We start from the raw sequence: 12,331 nt of genomic DNA, 5'->3' as shown, positions 1-12,331 counted from the left end.
GGCTTAAAAGCGAATGTGTTCCTAAATTCAGCACACACCCTAGTGGGGTGTGTTACAGTGGAACTTCAGTAGTGAACCTTCCTTTCCTTCAGCTATCTGTGTGTGTAAAAGGCCTGTCTGAATATCTTAGGATAAAAGTGTTTTCACTATTTTGAAAAGCAAACCTATGAAAACTCTTTCTGTAGTAAATATTTGGCTCATGTTGAAACATCTTAAGAATATGTAGATGGAATGGTGTATACCTATAGATGGCATTTTGCAGGATTTTCTCACTGATGACATTTTGTTCAGCGCATTTTAGACATGGATGGAGACTAGAGCTATTGTATCCTGCCATGTGTTATATATTACATATATTATGGATGTATGTGATATAAGGCAGCAAACAACATATGATTTAATTGTATATATATAATATTTATATAAATATAGATATATTTATATAAATTTATAAATTTACATACATATATATTATCATATAGAATTTAACATATGATATATAAAGATAGACATAATATATACATATACTTTATATATAATAAATATATAAATCACAGTACTACCATGTTAGCCTGGAGATCCCTCAGAGCATCTATGTTTTCACCTGTAAACAATACCTACCAATACCAGTATATCAGACAGGATAAAATACATATCATAACTTAAGCAGTTTTACATTTCTTTGCTTCATGCCATATTCCTCTTCACTCCTGTGGTTGTCAGTTATACTATTCAAATATTTCCAGCTTCCCTCTTTTGAGCTTGATCCAGAGTAGGCCCTTTGGAGTCTGGTAGACATGTGCTCCAGTCTTGTCTTTGCCACCTGTAATCTGTGTGGCTCTGGGCCTTGAAAATGGAGAGCATTAACTCTGTCTCAAAGTGCAGATGGGCACATGAAACTGCCCCATGGGTGTTAGCTAATGTTACCATCATTGTTGTCAGTACAATTAGCTTTCAATGGTAGCTGCTAGAATATAACATATAGTACTCTAATGACTAAATTTACCAATCATATATAGATGATGGAACATATTATTTATCGTGGTAATCATAATTTATTTTACTATTAAGTATTAAGCAGTAGCCACTGTTCATTGTTTGTTTCTACTTTATTTCTTAGTACATTTTAATAAAGCACCTTGCAAGTCATGTTTCGATTAATCCTTGGGGCATTGGTACTACTATTATCCTCATTTTATGGATGGGGAAACTAAAGTTTTGAGAGATTGTATCTTTTTCTAGGTCATGGTGAGTAAGTGGAAGGTTAAGATTTGAACCTGAGGAGTCTAGCTCAAGAGCCCCTACGTGTAGCTATTACTCTTTCCTGCCTTCCAACAATGTATTTTGCCTTAGTTAGCTTACAAGTGGAATTTACTAATGTGTTAAATTAATCCTTGTTTTTATCACTTATGTGACTGAGCGTATAGTAGGCATTTAATAAACTCTTATTTATTTGCTTATGCATCTTTCCAGAAAAATTCTACGCACACACAAGCAAATTCTCCTTCTCTTCTTCCCAACTGGAAACATATTATGCATACTGGGACACACATAGCATTTTACTTTTGGCTTCCACAAAAATTTCCTGCAATTTACCGTTAGTCTTTTTTCATGAAAATATTTTCATTTGTATTTAATCTTATTTGTCTATCTTTTCCTTTATGGTATCTAAGCCTTTTCTCTTGCTTAGAAGGACTTCCACGCCTCAAAAGTAAAAAGAAGGGCCCCAGTATTTTCTTCTAGGACTTTATCATAAGCAATTTGTTTTTGTCATGAGGAATTAGGTAAGGATTTACCTTTATTATTAATTTTCTGAATGGGTGGTCAGAGTTTAGCCATTATTAATTGAATAATCTATTGTTTTCTACTAATCTAGTGCCACTATTATCATATACTAAATTTCTCTAAGTATGTGAATCTATTTCGGATTTCCCCTGTCTTTTTCTTCCTGTATCAGTACCAAACTGTTTTAACTTCAAAGCTTTAAAATATGTTTTAGTGTCTGGATCGCTCACCTCCTGACATCATGAGAGTTTGGAGTAGGTGATGACCTTAGAGGTCATTGAGCAAAGTTTTGTTGGTTTATAGAGGAGGTAGATGAGTCCCTAAGAAGCAAGTGACTTTCTTGAAGGTCTCACCCTCAGGTTTTGGCAGAGCCAGAAATGAACTTGGGATGTAGGCTGGAGTGGATCTTGAACTAGAAGATAAGGCTTTAACACAGTCTACCACATTAGCCCTGAACGCCCTCTGAGCTTCAGTGTTTTAACTTGTAAACAATACCTACCTCCTAAGTGGCCCTGAGGAATGCATGAGACACCCTGGTTCATCACCTAACAAACTGCTAGCCCCAGAGGACATCTCACGTGTGTCTCTTGACTCTGAGCCAAGGCCTTCTGAATCTAACCCAGTGGTGTGTCCACATTTCACCAGACTCAAACATTTCATATCTATGCCATGCCTTAAAAATTTGATTGCTAAAAGATACTCGAGAACAATCTTTCATAAAATTTTCTGAAGGGTATTGTTGTGTTCTTAGAAAAATACGGGTTCTGTGGTTGAACAGATTTGGGAAAAGTAAGTAAGGTCTCGGCTATGGGACTTCAGAACCTTTAGTATGATAATGTCTACCATAAATCAGGAGAGCTAGCTGTGTTTCCCAAGTTGACTTGATCATAGAACGAACCTCCACTCCCCCAATGAATTTTTTGCCCAACACCCAGGAGGGTTTCAAAGAACAAATACTGTTTACTTTAGAGCAATATGTCTCACACTTGGGAAGAAATTCCTTTTAAAAGAAAAAAAGAACATTATAGACACCCATATTGTTTTATGTAATAATTATTACTTACTTAATTAGGTACAAAGATAAGACTAGGTATGCTTACAGCTCTTAGAGAACTATGAAACCAAATCAAAATTACACACTAAATGAAAATACAATGTCAAGGCCTATAAAATTTAAATGAATTATATTAACTTTATATGGAGAAGAATTGTGTTTGCTCGATGTAAATTTATACCTGATATGAATATGGTGCCAACCGCTGTGGCTCAGATGCTAGCTCAGAAGTCTGCATGGTGGTGTGCTGTGTATTAATCTAGTTTCCTTACTGATTGCTGTTTCTGTAGTGCTGATAAGCCCCTTGTTTGCATGTTCAGCATTATGTCCAGTGGCCAGGATTTGGAGGAGGGAACATATCAGAGAAATAAGATATATTTCTTCTATGCTTTCTCCATTTCATTCCCAAAGAATCTTAAGTGCAAATACAAAGGCAGGTGTTGGGATCATTTAACAATCCTTGATTATAAGGAGTTATTTACATGATCCAGAATAAGTTCACTTTAACTTTTGAGATAATCATTAAAAAGAAAATATAAAATACGTCTTATAGCAAACTTGTGGATCCTTGAACATAGGTCCCCATCCTCCAGGAGTATGGGCCCTGATTTGAGAGACATGACTTTAAAACACAGGTTTAATTCTCTTTTAAATAAAAGGACTGTGGTTTCTAATTTGTTAGTCAGTTACAAACATGTCACACATACCTGGATGGAGGTTACTTATTTGGATTTATTGAAAATAACTGACCTTGAGATCACAAAATTATTACTTAATCTTGGTACCAAATTATCAGTGATTTAAGTTCTTTGGGTTCAGTGATAGTTTAGAAAGTTGACGGTATATCTAAGTAGGACCAATATTTAAAATTTTTCATGTTTAAATTTAATGTGCTTACTTGAAGGGAAAGTGCAATATGAATGATACATGGTATTTTCTTAAACTTGTTTTTTTTGGTAATAGTAAATGTTTTGAAGACGGGCTTTTCAAATGTTAGGAGGTACTAAGATTGATAGCTTTGCAAATTGGTTTTAAGTATTTTGAATTTATAACTATCATCATGTTGCAAAATAACATTGACTTTGGAATGGCTTACTTCCTTTTGTAGTAATTCAAAAATATTATGACAGCTATAGTTTTATAGTGAGCATAAAAACCAGTGAGGTAAGTTCAGTGAGGTAAGGTTAGTGTTGGAAGTTTTATTAACAAAAACTTTAAGTATTAACACATGAGTTACAATTCCCATGTGTTTTCAGAAATTTGCTGGAACTGAACTGAGCATTAAATTTTGAACTTTGGACTAGTCACTTAAAACCACCGAATTTTAGTGTAAGAAGTAGCCAAAAACTTAAGTATGAAAACAGGTTTTATAAAGTTGGCTGGATTATTAGCCCACATATGATATGAATCCTTCCATGTAGGTGAAACAAAGCATTCTTAACCCAGTATTGTTTTCTTCAAGTAGGTGACATGTGGGAGTTGGGCATAATTTTTTGACGGGTAGGTAAGACAAAATGCATCTTTACAACCTGAAAATTTTAACTGTGTTAACAAGTTGGTGATTGTAACTTAACTTTTACAAGCATAGCATGTGTTTATGCAATACTGAATATACCTGAATTTTGTTTTTCGAATTGAAATTGTGTGAAAGAACAGACTTATAGTTTAAGAGAAAAGTATACTGTAAATTATGAAGCAATGTATAATACAGCCATTATTGTTACTCTTTGTGCTATTTCAATATCTTAAAATGTAGTATAGATTTTTTTTCCTTGGTCAAATGTTTTAAGTTTTGGGTTGCTAGATGAAAGCCAGCACACGGAATTGGGATTATCTGGTCTTTTTTTCCCCAGTCAGTATCACTCCATTGATCAACAGGAGGGTAAATACATGATTGACATTAACTGGTCGCCTTGAAGAGCTTAAGGGTGTAATTGATAAGATCATATCTCTTGTTACTCATGACTGTGATGGGTAGGGAGACCTTTTAACTAAGACTGAAAACCAGGGACCCTTTTAGGAAAGGGATTTCTCTCGGTTTTCAGTTGTGTAGATGTCCTCTCCTCACAAGTTTTTGTTGACTTGATCTCAGAGGGAGTAAATGCATCTATGTGGAAGTAAATCTGTAAATATGCAGAAGATGTCCTCATTAGTCTTCTGGAGGAATGTTGATATAATTACAGGACTGCTCACCCACAAGTAGGTTAGACTCTAGTCCAGGTTCTGTTGTTTCAGGAGCTTCCTATAGCCATTCATATAGCCATTTACCTTTTTAATGTTTCCTAGCATCTCAAGCTACATGTACCTAATCCTGGACTCTTGATTTCCTACCTCAAGTCTGATTCTCCCTAGTCTTCCCCGTAACAGGCAATAATTCCACTGTCTATTCCAGCCAGTAACCCAGGAGTAACCTTTGATTCCTTCCTTCCTTCCCCCCTGCCCATAATTACAAACCTGCAGTTCTCCCAGCTGCCTCCTGATTGTTTCTCAAAATATATCTCAAACACAGCCACGTTCTCCTTCTCCACCACCTCCATCCTAGTTGTGGCAGCCAGTGTCTCTCCTCCGGTTGACTGCCTGTCCCTGGCCTCCATACCCCCCCCCCAACCCCCGCAATGTCTGTTCATACAGTAGCATCAAATTTTCCCATCCTTGACTGGCAAAAAGACTATTGTTTTTTCACAATTCCTTGCTTTCTGGTTCAACAAGGTATTCTATACCTACTGTGTACAGTTTCTTGCCACAGACCTAAAATCAGTCATTTCTACAGTGAAACTGATTTGTTTTAGTTAGAAATGGTTTTAAGAGACAGTATTTGGGGTGGGCGATCATTGTTACTGAGATGGTCGCTTTTTTCTAAGCAGTTTTAATGGACAAAGCTAGAAAATAATATTTTAAAAAAGAATACATACCATGTGTTCATCCTTACTAGTATTACAAGGCTCTTTTTTAACGACTTAAATGTATTAAAATCCAAAGTTATCTTGAAAGCAGAGGAACATGTATAAAGCACAACTTATTTAAAGATCAATAAAGACCATTTAGGGAATTCCCTGGAGGTCCAGTGGTTAGGACTCCAAGCTTTCACTGCCAAGGGCACGAGTTCAATTCCTGGTCGGTAAACAAAGATCCCACAAGCTGTGTGGCACAGCCAAAATGAAACAAAGCAAAAACAAATCAATAAAGACCATTTAGTGTTCTAAGATGGGATAGTAAAGAGTAGCCATCAGTTAAATAAACCATTTTAATGAATATCAAAGTGTCAGTCCAAGTCTAATTTATAATAGCTGATAGACATTTGCTAAATCATGAATTTTATTATTTTGTATGTACCCAAACACACAATATACATTTTCACCAATAAACACAGATAGCCACAAATTAGCCTTTTTTCATCCAGTTTTTTTGTTTTTTTACAAGGCTTTTACATATGCTCTTAGATTTTATATTTGGATTACTTTCCTCTTACCCTAAAAATCATGTTTACTGATAATATTTACGTAATACTTATTTGCTCTACCTCACCTCCAACTTCACAAATATATGGTTCAATAAATCATGACCTGACAGTCTTGTTAAAAGGCTGTATCTCTAAACTAGGACAGTGCCTGGCACAAAATCAAGTCTTCGTATTTGTTGAATGAATGAATAAATAATGCTAGTTACTGGAGATAAAAAGAGCACCTACAGAGAAGAGAAATCTGAAATCAAAATAGCTGCAGAAGTCGAAGAGTAGAAAGACATAACCTAAATATAGGGTAAGAGATAGACACACCCTCATCTATAAGTTAATTTTTAATGGTGCAGTTCCTGAAGGTCATTTTTATCTGAAAGGCAACTTTTGCTATAATTAGAGATTTGTATGAAAGAGCTTTTAAAAAGCAATGATTATTCTGAATTTTTCTTTTCAGCAAGACTCCAGAAGGATCATGCTAACTAAATCACCAAGCCAATTAGGTGGTTCTCTTTGGTAGAGATCAGTAGCCTCTGATGGTGAAAGAAGGGAAGGCTATAGGACTCCTGCCCATGACCCTGCCTCCAGTTGTATCAGTCATACAACCTCTCTGAGTGCTCCTTGAAATTCCAGTTCTCTGTCCTTCTGAGATCATAAAAGGTTCATGAGACGTCAGTGTGACACTATTTCCTGTGGCAAGGCTCAGCCAACCATGTTTGCTGTTGGTCCAAAATCCTCCCTGAAGTGTCTGTATGTGGGGAGATCAAAATCTAAGGGTTGAAACTTTGGGGCTTATTGGAATAATAAACCTGCATGGTCCAGTATGGTAGCCATGAGCCATATGGGGCTGTTGAGCACCTGAAATGTGGCTAGTTCTAATTGAGATATGCTAAAAGTGTAAAATAAATGCTGAATTTAAAAAAATTATTTATTTATTTATTTATTTATGGCTGTGTTGGGTCTTCGGTTTTGTGCGAGGGCTTTCTCTAGTTGTGGCAAGTGGGGGCCACTCTTCATCGCGGTGCGCGGGCCTCTCACTATCGCGGCCTCGCTTGTTGCAGAGCACAGGCTCCAGACACGCAGGCTCAGTAGTTGTGGCTCCCGGGCCTAGTTGCTCCGGGGCATGTGGGATCTTCCCAGACCAGGGCTCGAACCCGTGTCCCCTGCGTTGGCAGGCAGATTCTCAACCACTGCGCCACCAGGGAAGCCCCGTAAATGCTGAATTTTGAAGACAGTACAAAAAGTGTAAAATATATTATTGATTTTTTAATATTGATTACATGTTAAAGAGTAATATTTTTGATATAGTGTTATCAAAATTAGGGTTTTGATATAGGGTTAAGTTAAATATATCATCAAAATTAATTTTACCTGTTTCTTTTTACTTTTTAAACTTGGCTACTAAAAAAATGAAAAATTACATATGTGGCTTGCATCATATTTTCATTGGACACACTGTCTTCAGTCTTGTTTCTGGAAGGGTGGAAGTGTCTGTGCAACATTTCTAGCCAATCCACACATCTCGAACACCGCCCATTTCACCAAGGAAAAATCACTCCTCACATCAATTATGTTAATTGACCAAATTTCAGGTACTCATCAAATATAAAGAATATTGAGGCACTTTTGGTAGTTGACTCTGGCATCTCAGCTTTTAACTGAAATCTTTCATAGGCTAATTAACTACCCCTGGAGAATTTTTTTGCATTTGGGAAATATACCCATCTACCCACCCACCCAGGCAACCCCTCCACATAGACACACATATCATACTGTGTATGCTGAAATATTTTAAAGTAAATGACAGACAGTATAACACTCTGGTACATGTTAGAGCACAAAACCTTACTTGCTGGTTCTTCACTTTTCCTGAGGGTTGTTGATTAGCAACCTTTGTTGCATTCCTACAGTATATAAATCACTGGGTTAGAGGCTGTGGAAAGCAGAATAATAAAACATAATAATAATAGCAAAAATGTATTGAGTGCTTCTAGGTGCCAGGCACTGTGCTAAGTGCATTATATGTGTTATTTAATTTAATCTTTAACATAACTTGGCGAAAGAGGTACTCTTATTATCCACATTTTGCTCATAACACATTAGTTTTGTTCCCGACATTTGGAAGGCCCGTGGGTAAGTCCATGGCCATTGCCATGAGTTGCTTGAAAACATATATTTGCAATGCAGAGACTTTGCAAAACAGAGTTGCCTACTTGAGCCACTTGTTGATATTGATACAAACTGAAGTTCAAACCAATGTGCTTAAGGAGACTCTTCCTCTTTGATCTCTCTCTTTTTTCTCCCCAAGGTCTTGATCTTTAACCTCTGGGTTCACTCCCTAGGGTTCTGCTACTTCTTCCTTTCAGCTCTGGCCTTGGCCCTCTGACATTTCCCCCCTTCTTTGGAATTGGAGTGAAAGGACGGGGAAAGTAGATTTTGGGGTCGTAACACACATGGTAGGAGTAGAGGGAAGTACAATGGCCCGATTTCGTTTAGGTTTATGGTAATCTCTAAGACAGACCTTTCTAGCTTTAAGGCACACACTTTTTAGTAAAACCAGGGGAAATTATTGTAATTATTGATGAGTGGTTTAACACATCATACTGTTATATCCAACCCATGTTAGGGATTGGGGGGCAGGAGGTTAGGGGTGATTCTGCTTCTCTTGGTCACTTAAGGATCCAGATTTATGGAGGTTCTGCTATCATCTAGCTCCACCGCCTGGAAAATGTAGCCTTTAAGATCTCTGAGGAAGGGGAGGAGTGTGGGGATGGCATAGACAGGAAATGATGTATGTGGCTTCTGCTTACATTTCATGAATAAAACACATGGCCTCATCTTCCCACAAGGGGGCTGGGAAGGGAAATTTTTCCTGTGTTCAGGAAGGAAGGGAGAATTGGATGTGAGTGAGAAGCAGTGGTTACTGCCACAGCAACTTTTAGATTTTCGGTTATTTTTAGTGTTTGTGTCTCTGGAAGCTATGTACTTTATGCATACTTCCAACTTTGAAACTGTCTCCTCATTTGAATGATTGCAAGTTGAATCAAATTCAAATATACCCTTAACCCAAGTCTACTATTAGGAAAAACAAACAAATGACACTTTGAATGTGAAATAAAACTATATTGGGAGCTTTTGTGTGTGTTCCAGTTTCATTTTCTTTTAAAGTTGTTCTTTGTGATAGCATGTTTATTCAATGCCTGAAGTGTTGTCAAGTACGTAGTATTCAATCTGTGAAAATTTTCAAGTGGCTCCTTTTTCTTTCTCAAGTGTTTTTTTTTTTTTTTCCTCAGGTGTTGCTGTAGTCATTTTAAGATTGAAGTGAACCATTTGATTTTTAAAAATTATTCATGGCCCATCAAGTAGCACTTCGTGTTTTGTCACAACATTGTAACCGTTTCTGAAGGCCTATGTGACTTTATGGGAGAAAGGTCAGGAGGCTTATATAGAGAGCTTCTAGAAACATACCTCACCACTGGAACTGGTTATAATTCCTGGGTGATGACAATGAAGATTAATAAAGTTTAACTCTGATTTCGGCAATTTTTGCCCATTTCATTGCCATGGTCCTTTTCTTTCAAGTTATTACCTGGAACAGAAGTGATAACAAATGCTTCATGTTTTATACTGCCAGGTAAAAGGTTAAATTTTCATATGTTATATGCTTCTAAATATACACACACATGCACCCACATATACACACAAATACACACACAACTGGATCAGAAGGCAATGAGTAATTCTTCTAAAATGAAAAGATTGTCTTAGTTTTATCATTAGGTGACTAGTTCCCGTGTGGTTAAGTCATATGTAAAAATTGGAAATTCAGCCTATGGGTCTTTGTGCATTGACTGTATCATACAGTTCTAATTTCTTTTTTTGTCTGGGAAATGATGGCGCTCTTTGCTTTGCCAAGTTTTATTATTGAGTCAACTGCCAAAGTTTGAGAGAGAGTCAAGGGCCCTTAAAATTATTTGGTGTTGAGTGACGAGGCAGAGAAAGGTATTTCATATTCCCAAACATTTAAACTTTTATGTGTCTACCTGATGTTGGAATATAATCTAAACTTCAGGGCTTTTCTGATTCTTTTAAAAATGATGTACACTGTTGAGTGAGGTTCGAGTATTAGCGAGGGGAACTTTAATCCTACTCATTGTTGCTCAGTTTGGAACTACATATTCTAATTTTTAATAGACTACGTTCTTTCTGGCCTGATCTTCCTTGTATTTAAACTTCTGTGCATCAGAAGGTCTGTGTGCCTGCTTGTGGTTTTCCACCATCTGGAAGTTAAAATTTGACTTTAGAAATGATGTCATGCTTGCTTACTACAAACTGGGCTAATGTTGGTTGAGAATTGGATGCAGTTCAGGTCAAAGTTTTGTCTAAAAAAAAAAGACCCTTAAGCTTCATTTCTTGATTCTAGGAGACTGTGCAAAGCTGTGAAGATCGAGTGAAGGTGACTGAAGGGCAGAATTCAAATTCCTTTGAAGCTAAGTGCATTCTGTCAGGCACATGGCAAATAAACTCCCAAAAAGAAGACCTTAGCTGGCACAGCCTCCCTCTTGCCATGTAGAGTTTGGGTGTTGTGCGTAGTGTGTTGATCACGACCATCTTTGCTCTCCATTTTATTCCTGGAGAAATAGTCTTATGGCTAAGGTTGCTGTTTATCTCTTCTGGGCTCAGTAAGATGGGGCAGGGCACTGATAGATCACACATAGCCAGAGGGCACTGCAAATGTTAAGCTTATTATTCATCAATAGAGAGTCTCTTTTTCTCAACTCTCTCTAGCACTACTCACTACCTCCCATATTGTAATTTATTTATATCATGGTTTTGGATATTGGGTGTTTCCTTTGATCCAGATACAGACCATTCATCTTTGATAGGTAGAATGTGGGGCTAATGAGACCACAGTTTTTTCTCAGATATACACTGAATCCTGGTCAGCCTGTGTGCAAATCTCTACAATTGAATATGTAACCCCTTCTAACCACTGCTGTGATCTAGAGTGTTCAGCGTGTTCCACCAATTTCCAGGGAACCCACTAAATACCATCCTTTATGTATAAACTAAAAATCATATTTTTTTTCACCAGATAAGAGGAAAGCTCGAAGAGAAGTATTGATGTTACTCCAGGTTGGTAGACGAAGATAACTTTAAACAAAGATAAGCCACTTGAGAATCTGGGATGTTTAAGCTTTAGTGCAATTGGCGTGAATTTTCACTTAGAAAAGGGGAGATCCCCAGGACATGAGTATCCCCTTCACCCACCCGCCCTGGCCTCTATGGCCATTATGTAAGCAGACACACAGCTATCAGATGTCTGAAGAATCTGCAGTTCACACCCTCTGCAAGCACAGAATGTCCATCCTCTCTCATAATGCAGTCTGGGTCATTCGGCCAACTGGGCTTCAAGCACTCGTCCTTGCTTATTCCCTTGCTGGGACCTCCCAGCTTCATCCTCCTCTCTGGGACAGAAACTAGAAAACCTCCTCACCAACCTCCCCATCACCTTTGACCTTCAAAAACACAACTTTGGAACCCCTTTCTTGGAAAGGGGTAGGAAAAGGAGATTCTACTCTGATAACTTTATCTCTAATATCGTCATCCTTCCCTGATGTATTCTGCCTATGACTGATTTCTGTCTTTAAAATCATAAAATGTCAGGCACTTAGAGACAGTCTGTTCTTACCACTTTGTTTTATGCATGAAGAAACTGAGTCTGGAAGCCTGGGTGTGGGGGAGTGAGAGTTATTTGTCCTGATCCTCACAAGTAGAAGATGGAAGCAGAACCTGGCCTAAAACCTAAGTGTCCTCTCTCCGTTGTTCCAAGTTGCCTTTGACTTTGAGTCCTCATAGTATTTACATACCTATTTATTTTGGCGTGTTACAGTATTCTTGCATCCTTTGTAAACAACTTTTGTTTTTTTCCCCTTTCATCCAAATTTTACCTGCTGATAGTGTAATGAGCAAAATGTTCAACAAGAATTGGTATCAGATGCAGCAGCCCCCAGCTCACCCCTGTCCCATTCTTTTTC

At 37.5% G+C, this 12,331-nt stretch overlaps 1 protein-coding gene across 1 annotated transcript in view; it reads left to right on the top strand.

The window, feature by feature from the left end:
• Positions 1–12,331, top strand: part of ERC2 (ELKS/RAB6-interacting/CAST family member 2) — a gene marked incomplete at its 3' end in the record, with an annotated part of 575,666 nt that overhangs the window by 367,103 nt on the left and 196,232 nt on the right. The gene's annotated exons all lie outside the window — the stretch shown is intronic.

This window comes from Lipotes vexillifer, unplaced genomic scaffold (assembly GCF_000442215.2).
Source record: "Lipotes vexillifer unplaced genomic scaffold, Lipotes_vexillifer_v1.1 scaffold521, whole genome shotgun sequence".
In the NCBI taxonomy this organism is placed as follows: domain Eukaryota; kingdom Metazoa; phylum Chordata; class Mammalia; order Artiodactyla; family Lipotidae; genus Lipotes; species Lipotes vexillifer.
This window is presented reverse-complemented; position numbering and strand designations above follow the sequence as displayed.